General features: G+C 39.4%; 1 non-coding gene across 1 annotated transcript; it reads right to left on the bottom strand.

The window, feature by feature from the left end:
• Window positions 1-885: 885 nt before the first annotated feature.
• On the bottom strand, window positions 886-993 carry LOC112760975 (small nucleolar RNA R71). Its single transcript, XR_003181387.1, has one exon. It is a non-coding gene; the product is annotated as a small nucleolar RNA R71 (small nucleolar RNA).
• Between the last annotated feature and the right edge of the window lie 11579 nt (window positions 994-12572).

The following is a 12572-nucleotide window of genomic DNA, read 5'->3' as shown; positions in this document are numbered from 1 at the left end:
CCCCTCTTTTTCAAAAATTTCTTTTTTATTAACTAATTATTTTTATTTTTAAATTTTAAAAATTTTTTCGAAAAAAATACTAACATTTTTCAAAAACTATTTTCAAAAATCACTAACTCCTTTTCAAAAATAATTTTCGAAAATTTCCTCCTTCTCTCTCATCTTATTCTATTTATTTATTCATCTCCTAACATCTCATCTCACCTCTCTTCCATCCTCACAGATGTGTTTCTTCCATTATATTACATTCTTTGTCTCCCCCTCTTCTTCCACTCACACAGGAATCCCTATACTGTGGTATAAAGGATCTCCATTATTATTATTATTTTTCTGTGCCTTCTTCTTTGTCATATGAGCAGGAGCAAGGATAAGAACATTCTTGTGGAAGCAGATCCAGAACCTGAAAGGACTCTGAAGAGAAAATTAAGAGAAGCCAAAATACAACAATCCAGAGATAACCTTTCAGAAATTTTCGAACAGGAAAAGGAGATGGCAGCCGAAAATAATAATAATGTAAGGAAGATGCTTGGTGACTTTACTGCACCTAATTCCAATTTACATGGAAAAAGCATCTCCATTCCTGCCATTGGAGCAAACAACTTTGAGATGAAACCTCAATTAGTTTCTCTGATGCAGCAGAACTGCAAGTTTCATGGACTTCCATCTGAAGATCCTTTTCAGTTCTTAACTGAATTCTTGCAGATAGGTGATACTGTTAAGACTAATGGAGTAGATCCTGAAGTCTACAGGCTCATGCTTTTCCCTTTTGCTGTAAGAGACAGAGCTAGATTATGGTTGGATTCTCAACCCAAAGACAGCCTGAACTCTTGGGATAAGCTGGTCACGGCTTTCTTAGCCAAGTACTTTCCTCCTCAAAAGCTGAGCAAGCTTAGAGCTGATGTTCAAACCTTCAGACAGAAAGAAGGTGAATCCCTCTATGAAGCTTGGGAAAGATACAAACAGTTGACCAAAAAGTGTCCTTCTGACATGCTTTCAGAATGGACCATCCTGGATATATTCTATGATGGTTTATCTGAGTTATCAAAGATGTCATTGGACACTTCTGCAGGTGGATCCATTCACCTAAAGAAAACGCCTGCAGAAGCTCAAGAACTCATTGACATGGTTGCTAATAACCAGTTCATGTACACTTCTGAAAGGAATCCTGTGAGTAATGGGACGCCTATGAAGAAGGGAGTTCTTGAGATTGATACTCTGAATGCCATATTGGCTCAGAATAAAATATTGACTCAGCAAGTCAATATGATTTCTCAGAGTCTGCATGGAATGCAAGCTGCATCCAACAGTACTCAAGAGGCATCTTCTGAAGAAGAAGCTTATGATCCTGAGAACCCTGCAATAGCAGAGGTAAATTACTTAGGTGAACCTTATGGAATCACCTATAACTCAACATGGAGAAATCATCCAAATTTCTCATGGAAGGATCAAAAGCCCCAACAAGGCTTTAATAATGGTGGAAGAAACAGGTTTAGCAATAGCAGGCCTTTTCCATCATCAACTTAGCAACAGACAGAGAACTCTGAACAAAATGCTTCTAATTTAGCAAATCTAGTCTCTGATCTATCTAAGGCCACTGTAAGTTTCATGAATGAAACAAGGTCTTCCATTAGAAATCTGGAAGCACAAGTGGGCCAGCTGAGTAAAAGGATCACTGAAATCCCTCCTAGTACTCTCCCAAGCAATACAGAAGAGAACCCGAAAGGAGAGTGCAAGGCCATTGACATAAGCGCCATGGCCAAAGGACTCTGAGGCTCATCTAGAGACCATAGAGATTCCATTGAACCTCCTTATGCCCTTCATGAGCTCTGCTGAGTATTCCTCTTCTGAAGAGAATGAGGATGTTACTAAAGAGCAAACTGCCAAGTTTCTTGGTGCAATCATGAAGCTGAATGCCAAATTATTTGGCATTGATACTTGGGAAGTTGAACCTCCCTTGTTCATCAATGAACTAAGTGATCTGGATCAACTGACATTGCCTCAGAAGAGACAGGATCCTGGAAAGTTCATATTACCTTGTACCTTAGGCACCATGATCTTTAAAGCTCTGTGTGACCTTGGTTCAGGTATAAACCTCATGCCCCTCTCTGTAATAGAGAAACTGGGAATCTATGGGGTGCAAGCTGCTAAAATCTCACTAGAGATGGCAGACAGCTCAAGAAAACAGGCTTATGGACAAGTAGAAGATGTATTAGTAAAGGTTGAGGGCCTTTACATCCCTGCTGATTTCATAGTCCTGGATACTGGAAAGGAAGAGGATAAATCCATCATCCTAGGAAGACCTTTCATGGCCACAGCAAGAGCTGTGATTGATGTTGACAGAGGTGAACTAGTCCTTCAATGGAATGAGGACTCCCTTGTGTTTAAAACTCAAGGATCTCCCTCTGCAACCATAGAGAGGAAGCTTGAAAAGCTTCTCTCAAAGCAGAGTCAACCAGAGCCCCCACAGTCAAACTCTAAGTTTGGTGTTGGGAGGCCACAACCAAACTCTAAGTTTGGTGTTGAACTCCCATATCCAAACTCTAAGTTTGGTGTTGGAGAGTCTCAACAAAGCTCTGCACATCTGTGAGGCTCCATGAGAGCCCACTGTCAAGCTATTGACATTAAAGAAGCGCTTGTTGGGAGGCAACCTAATGTTTATCTAATTCTTATTTTTATTGTTTTTCATGTTTTCTTAGGTTCATGATCATGTGGAGTCACAAAATAAATAGAAAAATTGAAAACAGAATCAAAAACAGCAGAAGAAAAATCACACCCTGGAGGAGCATCTGTCTGGCGTTCAGCGCCAGAACAGAGCATGGTTCTGGCGCTGAACGCCCAAAATGGGCAGCTTCTGGGCGCTGAACGCCAGAAATGGCACACAGATGGGCGTTGAACGCCCAAAATGGCCACCAACCTGGCGCTGAACGCCCAGAGTTGGATACAAAGGCATTTTTACATGCCTAAGGGGTGCAGGGATGTAAATCCTTGAAAACCTCAGGATCTGTGGACCCCACAGGATCCCCACCTACCTCCACTCACTTCTTCTCACCACTCTCTTTCACACAACCCCATAAACACTCTTTCCCAAAAACCCTTCACCAATCACCTCAAACTATCTTCCCCATCACCTCTTCACCACTCACATCCATCCACTCTTCCCCATAAACCTACCTCATAAACTCCACCTACCTTCAAAATTCAAAACCAATTTCCCACCCAAACCCACCCATATGGCCGAACCATAACCCCCTCCCTTCCCTATATAAAGCCCTCCATTCTTCTTCAAATTCACACAACACAACCCCTCTATACCCTTCTTGGCCGAACCACATCACCCTCTCCCTCTCCTCCATTTCTTCTTCTTCATCATCTATTCTTTTGTTTATTGCTCGAGGGCGAGCAATATTCTAAGTTTGGTGTGGTAAAAGCATAGCTTTTTTGTTTTTCCATTACCATTGATGGCATCTAAGACCGGAGAATCCTCTAGAAGAGGGAAAGGGAAGACAAGAGCTTCCACATCCGAGTCATGGGAGATGGAAAGGTTCATCTCCAAAGCCCATCAAGACCACTTCTATGATGTTGTGGCCAAGAAGAAGGTGATCCCTGAGGTCCCTTTTAAACTCAAAAGAAATGAGTATCCGGAGATCCGACATGAAATTCAAAGAAGAGGTTGGGAAGTTCTAACAAATCCCATCCAACAAGTCGGCATCCTAATGGTTCAAGAGTTCTATGCCAATGCATGGATCACCAAGAACCACGATCAAAGTAAGAACCCGGATCCAAAGAACTATGTTACAATGGTTCGGGGGAAATACTTAGATTTTAGTCTGGAGAATGTGACGTTGGCGTTCAACTTGCCATACATGGAAGAGAACGCACGCCCCTACACAAGGAGAGTCAACTTTGATCAAAGGTTGGACCAAGTCCTTATGGACATATGTGTAGAAGGAGCTCAATGGAAGATTGACTCCAAAGGCAAGCCGGTTCAACTAAGAAGATTGGACCTCAAGCCTATAGCTAGAGGATGGTTGGAGTTCATTCAATGCTCAATCATTCCCACTAGCAACCAGTTTGAAGTTACTATAGACCGGGCCATCATGATCCATAGCATCATGATTGGAGAAGAGGTGGAAGTTCATGAGATTATACCTCAAGAACTCTACAAGGTGGCTGACAAGTCCTCCACTATGGCAAGGTTAGCCTTTCCTCACCTCATTTGCCACCTATGCAATTCAGCTGGGATTGACATAGAGGGAGATATCCTCATTAAAGAGGAAAAGCCCATCACTAAGAAAAAGATGGAGCAAGCAAGAGAGCCCAGTCATGGAGCTCAAGAGGCGCAAGAAGCTCATCACCATGAGATTCCGGAAATGCCTCAAATGCACTTTCCTCCACAAAACTATTGGGAGCACATCAACACCTCCCTAGAAGAATTGAGTTCCAATATGGGACAACTAAGGGTGGAACATCAAGAGCACTCCATCATGCTCCATGAAATAAGAGAAGATCAGAAAGCAATGAGGGAGGAGCAACAAAGACAAGGAAGAGACATAGAAGAGCTCAAGGACATCATTGGTTCCTCAAGAAGGAAACGCCACCATCACTAAGGTGGATTCATTCCTTGTTCTTCTTTCTTCTGTTTTTCGTTTTCTATGTTATGTGCCTATCTATGCTTGTGTCTTCACTACATGATCATTAGTAGTTAGTAACTTTGTCTTAAAGATATGAATGTCCTATGAATCCATCACCTCTCTTAAATGAAAAATGTTTTAATTCAAAAGAACAAGAAGTACATGAGTTTCAAATTTATCCTTGAACTTAGCTTAATTATATTGATGTGGTGACAATGCTTCTTGTTTTCTGAATGTATGCTTGAACAGTGCATATGTCTTTTGAAGTTGTTGTTTAAGAATGTTAAATATGTTGGCTCTTGAAAGAATGATGACTAGGAGACATGTTATTTGATAATCTGAAAAATCATAAAAATGATTCTTGAAGCAAGAAAAAGCAGCAAAGAACAAAGCTTGCAGAAAAAAAAAAAAAAAAAAGAGGCGAAAAAAAATAGAAAGAAAAAATAGAAAGAAAAAGAAAAAGCAAGCAGAAAAAGCCAAAAACCCTTAAAACCAAAAGGCAAGGGAAATAAAAAGGATCCCAAGGCTTTGAGCATCAGTGGATAGGAGGGCCTAAAGGAATAAAATCCTGGTCTAAGCGGCTAAACCAAGTTGTCCCTAACCATGTGCTTGTGGCGTATAGGTGTCAAGTGAAAACTTGAGACTGAGCGGTTAAAGTCAAGGTCCAAAGCAAAAAAAGAGTGTGCTTAAGAACCCTGGACACCTCTAATTGGGGACTTTAGCAAAGCTGAGTCACAATCTGAAAAGGTTCACCCAATTATGTGTCTGTGGCATTTATGTATCCGGTGGTAATACTGGAAAACAAAGTGCTTAGGGTCACGGCCAAGACTCATAAAATAGCTGTGTTCAAGAATCATCATACTGAACTAGGAGAGTCAATAACACTATTCGAAATCTGAAGTTCCTATAGATGCCAATCATTCTGAACCTCAATGGATAAAGTGAGATGCCAAAACTATTCAAGAGGCAAAAAGCTATAAGTCCCGCTCATATGATTGAAGCTATGTTTCATTGATAGTTTGGAATTTATAGTATATTCTCTTCTTTTTATCCTATTTGATTTTCAGTTGCTTGGGGACAAGCAACAATTTAAGTTTGGTGTTGTGATGAGCGGATAATTTATACGCTTTTTGACATTGTTTTTAGTATGTTTTTAGTAGGATCTAGTTACTTTTAGGGATGTTTTCCTTAGTTTTTATGTTAAATTCACATTTCTGGACTTTACTACGAGTTTGTGTGTTTTTCTGTGATTTCAGGTATTTTCTGGCTGAAATTGAGGGACTTGAGCAGAAATCAGATTCAGAGGTTGAAAAAGGACTGCTGATGCTGTTGGATTCTGACCTCCCTGCACTCAAAGTGGATTTTCTGGAGCTACAGAACTCGAAATGGCGCGCTTCCAATTGCGTTGGAAAGTAGACATCCAGGGCTTTCCAGAAATATATAATAGTTCATACTTTGGCCAAGAATAGATGACGTAAACTGGCGTTCAGTTCCAGCCTTCTGCCCAAATCTGGCGTCCAGCGCCAGAAAAGGATCCAAAACCAGAGTTGAACGCCCAAACTGGCACAGAAACTGGCGTTCAACTCCACAAATGGCCTCTGCATGTGCAACATTCAGGCTCAGCCCAAACACACACCAAGTGGGCCCAGGAAGTGGATTTATGCATCAATTACTTACTCATGTAAACCCTAGTAGCTAGTTTATTATAAATAGGACCTCTTACTCTTGTATTAGGAATCTTGGAACGCATTGTTCTTAGACCATAGGGGCTGGCCACACGACCATGCCTGGACCTTCACTTATGTATTTTCATACGGTAGAGTTTCTACACTCCATAGATTAAGGTGTGGAGCTCTGCTGTTCCTCAAAGATTAATGCAAAGTACTACTGTTTTCTATTCAATTCTTCTTATTTCGCTTCTAAGATATCCATTCGCACCCAAGAACGTGATGAAGGTGATGATTATGTGTGACGCTCATCATCCTTCTCCCTTATGAACGCGTGCCTGACAAACACTTCTGTTCTACATGAATTAAGCTAGAATGAGTATCTCTTAGGTCTCCTAACCAGAATCTTCGTGGCGTAAGCTAGAATGATGGCGGCATTCAAGAGAATCCGGAAGGTCTAAACCTTGTCTGTGGTATTCCAAGTAGGATTCTATGATTGGATGACTGTGACGAGCTCCTAACTCGCGATTGCAGGGCGTTAGTGACAGACGCAAAAGGATAGTAAATCCTATTCCAGCATGATCGAGAACCGACAGATGAATAGCCGTGCCGTGACAGGGTGCGTGAGCATATTATTCACTGAGAGGATAAGATGAAGCCATTGGCAAGGGTGATGCCTCCAGACGATTAGCCGTGCCGTGACAAGGCATTGGATCATTTTCCCGTGAGATGACCGAAAGTAGCCATTGACAGTGGTGATGTATCACATAAAGCCAGCCATGGAAAGGAGTAAGACTGACTGGATGAAGATAGCAGGAAAGCAGAGGTTCAGAGGAACGAAAGCATCTCCATTCACTTATCTGAAATTCCTATCAATGAATTACATAAGTGTCTCTATCCCTATTTTATTAATTAATATTCGAAAACACCATTATCACTTTATATCTGCCTAACTAAGATTTACAAGGTGACCATAGCTTGCTTCATACCAACAATCTCCGTGGGATTCGACCCTTACTCACGTAAGGTATTACTTGGACGACCCAGTGCACTTGCTGGTTAGTTGTATCGAAGTTGTGACAATCATGAATTAAGATCAGAGCACCAAGCTTTGGAGCCATTACCAGGATTTGTTCGAGGCTGGAGATCACAATTTCGTGCACCAGTTCACTAACCGCTACTGTGAGCAGATGTTCCTCATCCTCCTGACCAACATTGTTGAATTTGTTGAGCCGCGAATTGAACGAAGACAGTGGGGATTCCTACAGAGACAGCCACGGCAGGTTAATCTTTCATGGGTAGTTAAATTCTACTCCAATTTTCACATGCCAACCATGCAGTCTGTCTATGTCCGTCAGAAGCAAGTCCCCATAACAGAAGAGGCTATTCAACGAGCTTTAGGTCTTCCCCCCTGCGCCAGAAGGATTGGACGCATTCCAAGAAGCCTCATTCAAACGCCAGACATACCAATTTGACTGGGACGCCATTCTCAGAGTTATAGCACAACCTGGCAGTAGATGGATCTATGGATACCATCGATCTCGACCTAAGAGCATATTGGCTTTAGCACTCACCTTGGAGGCTCGAAAATGGGCACAGATTATGTCCCATTACGTCTTTCCGAGCACTCACGAGTCCTCCTTCACTACAGACATGGCTGTTCTACTCTTGTGTATCCTTACATACCAGCACCTTAATTTACCAAGACACATTCGGCATGCTATGGGACACGTACAGATTGCGGACAACCTACCTTTTCCCGCCTTGGTTTCAGATCTAGTCTCAGCAGCCGGAGTTTCCTACAGAGCTGGGGACACAAAGGCCATGATTCTACAGAATGATCAAGTCGTCCCTAACGGGAAGTATATTAGACCTCCAGCAGCCACTACTAGTCGGCCTGCAGAACCGGCCGAAGATATTTCTACTCCTTCCACATCACAAGCACCTTCAACAAACCAACTGCTCCATCAGATAATTGAGAGATTAGACCGGTTTGACCGGAAAGGAAAGCAAAGGGAGCGCCGTAACAAGTGTCGATTTACATACCTCAAGGAGCTGCTTGTTGGTCACCACCCACCTAAAGAAGACCCAGACACCTCGGACTCCACTTCATTTACTAGCACAGGGAGCCATGACGGTCCCAATTGTGGAGATGCTGCTACCAGCCCCCTTTGTTCCTGACTGATGGCACCGAGGACAGTGCCAAGCTTTAAGTGTAGGGAGGTCGGTCAGTACCTGACTTCCGGAGGTAATTTCTCTTTCTTAGCACCAATAGAATAGGATATTTATTTAATTTTTCTTTTGTTAGGATAGGATAAATTACATAGCAATAGGTTATTTGCATGCATGTTCTATTTGGTTAGAAAATAATAAGTTTCTTTTTAAGACCCTATTTTTGAAAAAATTTTCACTAATTTAAATCAAAACTTTTGTGTTAAACTTGTTTGGAAGTTGTAATTGGAATATAGTTAAAAGCTAGAACACACAACCTGTGAGATTTGAGCATAATTACATGGTTACATTATTTAACCATAAAATTTTATTCTTGTGTGTTTGCTTCTCTATGATTGTGATCTATATTTTGTTCCATCCTATATGTCCAATGTTTAATGTGTTATATGCATGCATATGATTGAGGCCATTATTTTATTAACTCACTTATCCCAAATAGCCTACCCTTCCATTTACCTTTGTTAGCCACTTTGAGCCTTTTTAATCCCCTTTGTTCTATATTTCACCAGATTACTAGCCTTACGTTGAAAAATAAGTAATACCCCAAATTGAATATTTGGTTAGCTTAAGATAGAAATTGTGTGTCAATTAAGTGTGGAAAAATTGTGGGAACATGGGTTAACAAGGGAATGTGTTATGCTAAAATAATTGGAAATTTGGGTACCTACTCATGTGAAACTAGAAAAATTATAAATCCATGTGCATTGATAAGCTATGTTTATTTTTCAAAAAAAAAATCCTAAAAATATTCAATTAAATAAGTAATTAGATAAATGAATAAGGGGACAAAATTACCTCAATGCTAAGTTCAGTTTAATGAAAAATCAATGCATATGTGATACAAGTTAAAGAGAAAAGTTGATGCATGAGTATGTAATACAAAAGTGGAAAAATTTTGGGTAGCTAAGGATGATTTAAGAAGAAAATAGAGTATGTATGTTAGGTGATAGCTTAGGATAATCAAGGATTCAATTTATATCTCACTTAGCCATATATATGCCCTCACCTTTACCTTGGCCCCATTACAACCTTGAAAAGACCTCATGATGTTTGCATTGGTGCATTAAATACTTGTTGATTGGTTAGGTGAAGAACAAGGTTTAGAAAGCATGATTAGAGAGGAGTAGAGTGATTGCCCTATACACTAGAGTGACTAGAGTGCATATGCACCATCAGTGAGGGTTCAATGCTTAATTCTATGTTCCCTGCTTTCATGAGCTATCTTCCTACGAGTTTACTTGTTTTTACTGTATAATTTGAATTAGTGAAATTTGATTTATTTTTGTCTTAAAAGAACTTATTTATTTTTAACTAAGTAGACAAAATCATTTTATCATATAGTTGCATTCATATACATAGGTTACATTGCATTGCATGAGTCTTACTTTTCCCTACTCATTTGATTTATCTCCTTAAGCTAAGCAAGAGGACATGCTAATGTTTAAGTGTGGGGAGGTTGATAAACCACTATTTTATGGTTTATCTTGTGTTTAATTGAGTGGTTTCATCAAGTCTTCACCCACATATTCATACTAATTGCATGATTTTACATTTTCCTTTCTAGTATTGTTCTATGGTTAAAAACTTGCTTCCTAGAGATCTTTAGTTAGTATATTTTAATTCTCCTTTATACCATTCGACGCCGTGATCCGTGTGTTAAGTGTTTCAGGCTTTATAGGGTAGGAATGGCTTAGAGAATGGAGAGGAAGCTTGCAAAAATGGAAGGAACACAAGAAACTAAGGAGATGACCAACGAACACTGATGCGCGCGCATGGCTCACGCGAGCGCGTGGAATGGAGAAAATTACAGCGATGTGTGCGTGTGCCTGACGCGTACGCGTGGATTGGGGTCTGCACAAATGATGCGAACGCGTGGACGACGCGTACGCGTGACAAGGAAAATCGCTGAATGACGCGCACTCGTGGACGATGCGTACGCGTGACCTGCGCGATCTACAGAATTAACAGAAAATGCTGGGGGCAATTTTGGGCCGCGCTTTGACCCAGTTTTTGGCCCAGAAACACAGAATAAAGCTAGGGAACATGCAGAGACTCAAGACACCTTTTTACACAACTTTAGACACATTGATACATTCTCATTAGGATAGTTTTTAGGTTTTTAGATCTGAATTTAGAGAGGATTACTCTTCCTCTAGGTTCTCTTTACATTCCCAGTTTATTGCTTTTGCTTTTGGATATTAAAGAGTCATTACCTCCGTTGAAGATACTATTCTAGTTTGTTTCCTTACTTACTCTTTTATTTATTCCATATTCTTAATTCTTGTTTAAAGTAGTAATTGGATTATTTTCATGTATTGTTAATGCAAAGGATTACTTTTACTTTTAATTAATTTAATTTAATTTATCATGTCTTCTTCTTATATTTTTATGAGCGTTATATTCATGTCAATGGAGTAGACTCAATACTTGACATGGGGTTGATTAAAAGGAGACACTTGAGTTGGAAGGCTTAAGTGCTGATTAAACTGGAAGTTGTTGGCTAGTTCTGTATTTACTAATGCTAGACCTTCCCAAGGGAGAGGACTAGGATTTGCGAATAAGAGTTAGCTCAATCACTTGACTTTCCTTTATTTAGTAAGGGTTAACTAAGTGAAAACAACAACCTTTTTAATACTACACTTAAGAGACCTCAACAAGGATAGAACTTCCAATTAATCATTCCCCCAGTCAAGGCCTTTTATCTAGAATATTAATAATCATTCTTAGTTTTTATTGCTTTAATTTACAATTATTTAATTGCTTATTATCCAACTCAAACTCTCTTGAAAATTCCTAATTAATAAAATAGCATCCTTTCTTGCAACTCGTTGGGAGAGGACCTGGGACTCATACTCCCAGTATTTTTATTCTAAATTTTTGTGACACATTCCTTAATTGGTGAGGCAAATTTTAGCTGGTTAAGAGCTATACTCGCAACGTTGTTATTACATTACAATCTCTTAATTGGCCTAACTTCTGCTGCGCACCAATGCATGTTCTAATTGTAGCTTCCATTCCCTACAACATAATTTTAACCAAACTCATAGCCAAAGGGGTGAGAATTCATAGTAACAAGAGAAAATAAAAACAAAAACTAACAAGAAATAATGAAATTAAACTCCTAAAACTAGCAACAACTAACAAAAAAACAAAAAGGCAAACATATTCACAATAACCACTAATAAGGCACACATTTGCAACTCCCCGGCAACGGTGTCAAAAACTTGATGGAAGAAAATTCGTCGGTAAAGAATTTCTCAAAATAACTTTGTTGCAAGTATAGTTCTAAACCGACAATTAAACCTCAATCAACGTTTACTTAGGTTGTCACAAGTACAAACCCCAATAAAAATAAACCGAAGTATTCAAACCTCGGATCGTCTCTCAAGGAATTGCGGGAAAGTGTGGTTTATTATTGGCTACGAGGTATATTTTGGAGTTTTTGTAATAAGAAACAAGAAAGAAAAATGGCAAGAAAATAAACTACTAACTGAGAAAGCTCTTAGCAAGGAAAGAGAATTAGAAGTCCTATACTCATTATCGTCGTCAATTGCGATGGTAAATGTAAATTGCGATGGAAAGTCAAGTGCATACAATCAACTTGAGTTCACAAGTCCTAGTCAACTCATAGTGAGAGACTAGATTTAGTGAAGTTCAAGCTAACCAGCAATCTTCAATTACCAATCAACAAGAGACTTTGACAACTCAAGAGTCTCTAATTACTCAATCCAAGTCAAGAACACAAAAATCTATTTTAAAATCTAACCAAACATTTTATCAAACACTTGGAAGGCACAAAATAAAAGCATAGAAAATTAACAAAAAAGAGTAAAATCTAAAATACCCAATTGCAAGACAACAATAACTAATAATTAAAGAAAGAACAATAATAACATGAAAATATAAATTGCATTAATCTAAATCAAAAGGGAGCAAGAGTGCATCAACAAAAAAATAAACAAATGAAAGCATTAACAAATAAACTAAAAGAAGTAAGATGTTAAAACAAATAAGAGTAAAGGAAAACTAAATTAAAGCAAGG

This window comes from Arachis hypogaea, chromosome 16, assembly GCF_003086295.3.
Source record: "Arachis hypogaea cultivar Tifrunner chromosome 16, arahy.Tifrunner.gnm2.J5K5, whole genome shotgun sequence".
Taxonomy (NCBI): Eukaryota; Viridiplantae; Streptophyta; class Magnoliopsida; order Fabales; family Fabaceae; genus Arachis; species Arachis hypogaea.
Note: the sequence above shows the minus strand (reverse complement) of the source record. Positions and strands in the feature narration are given on the sequence as shown.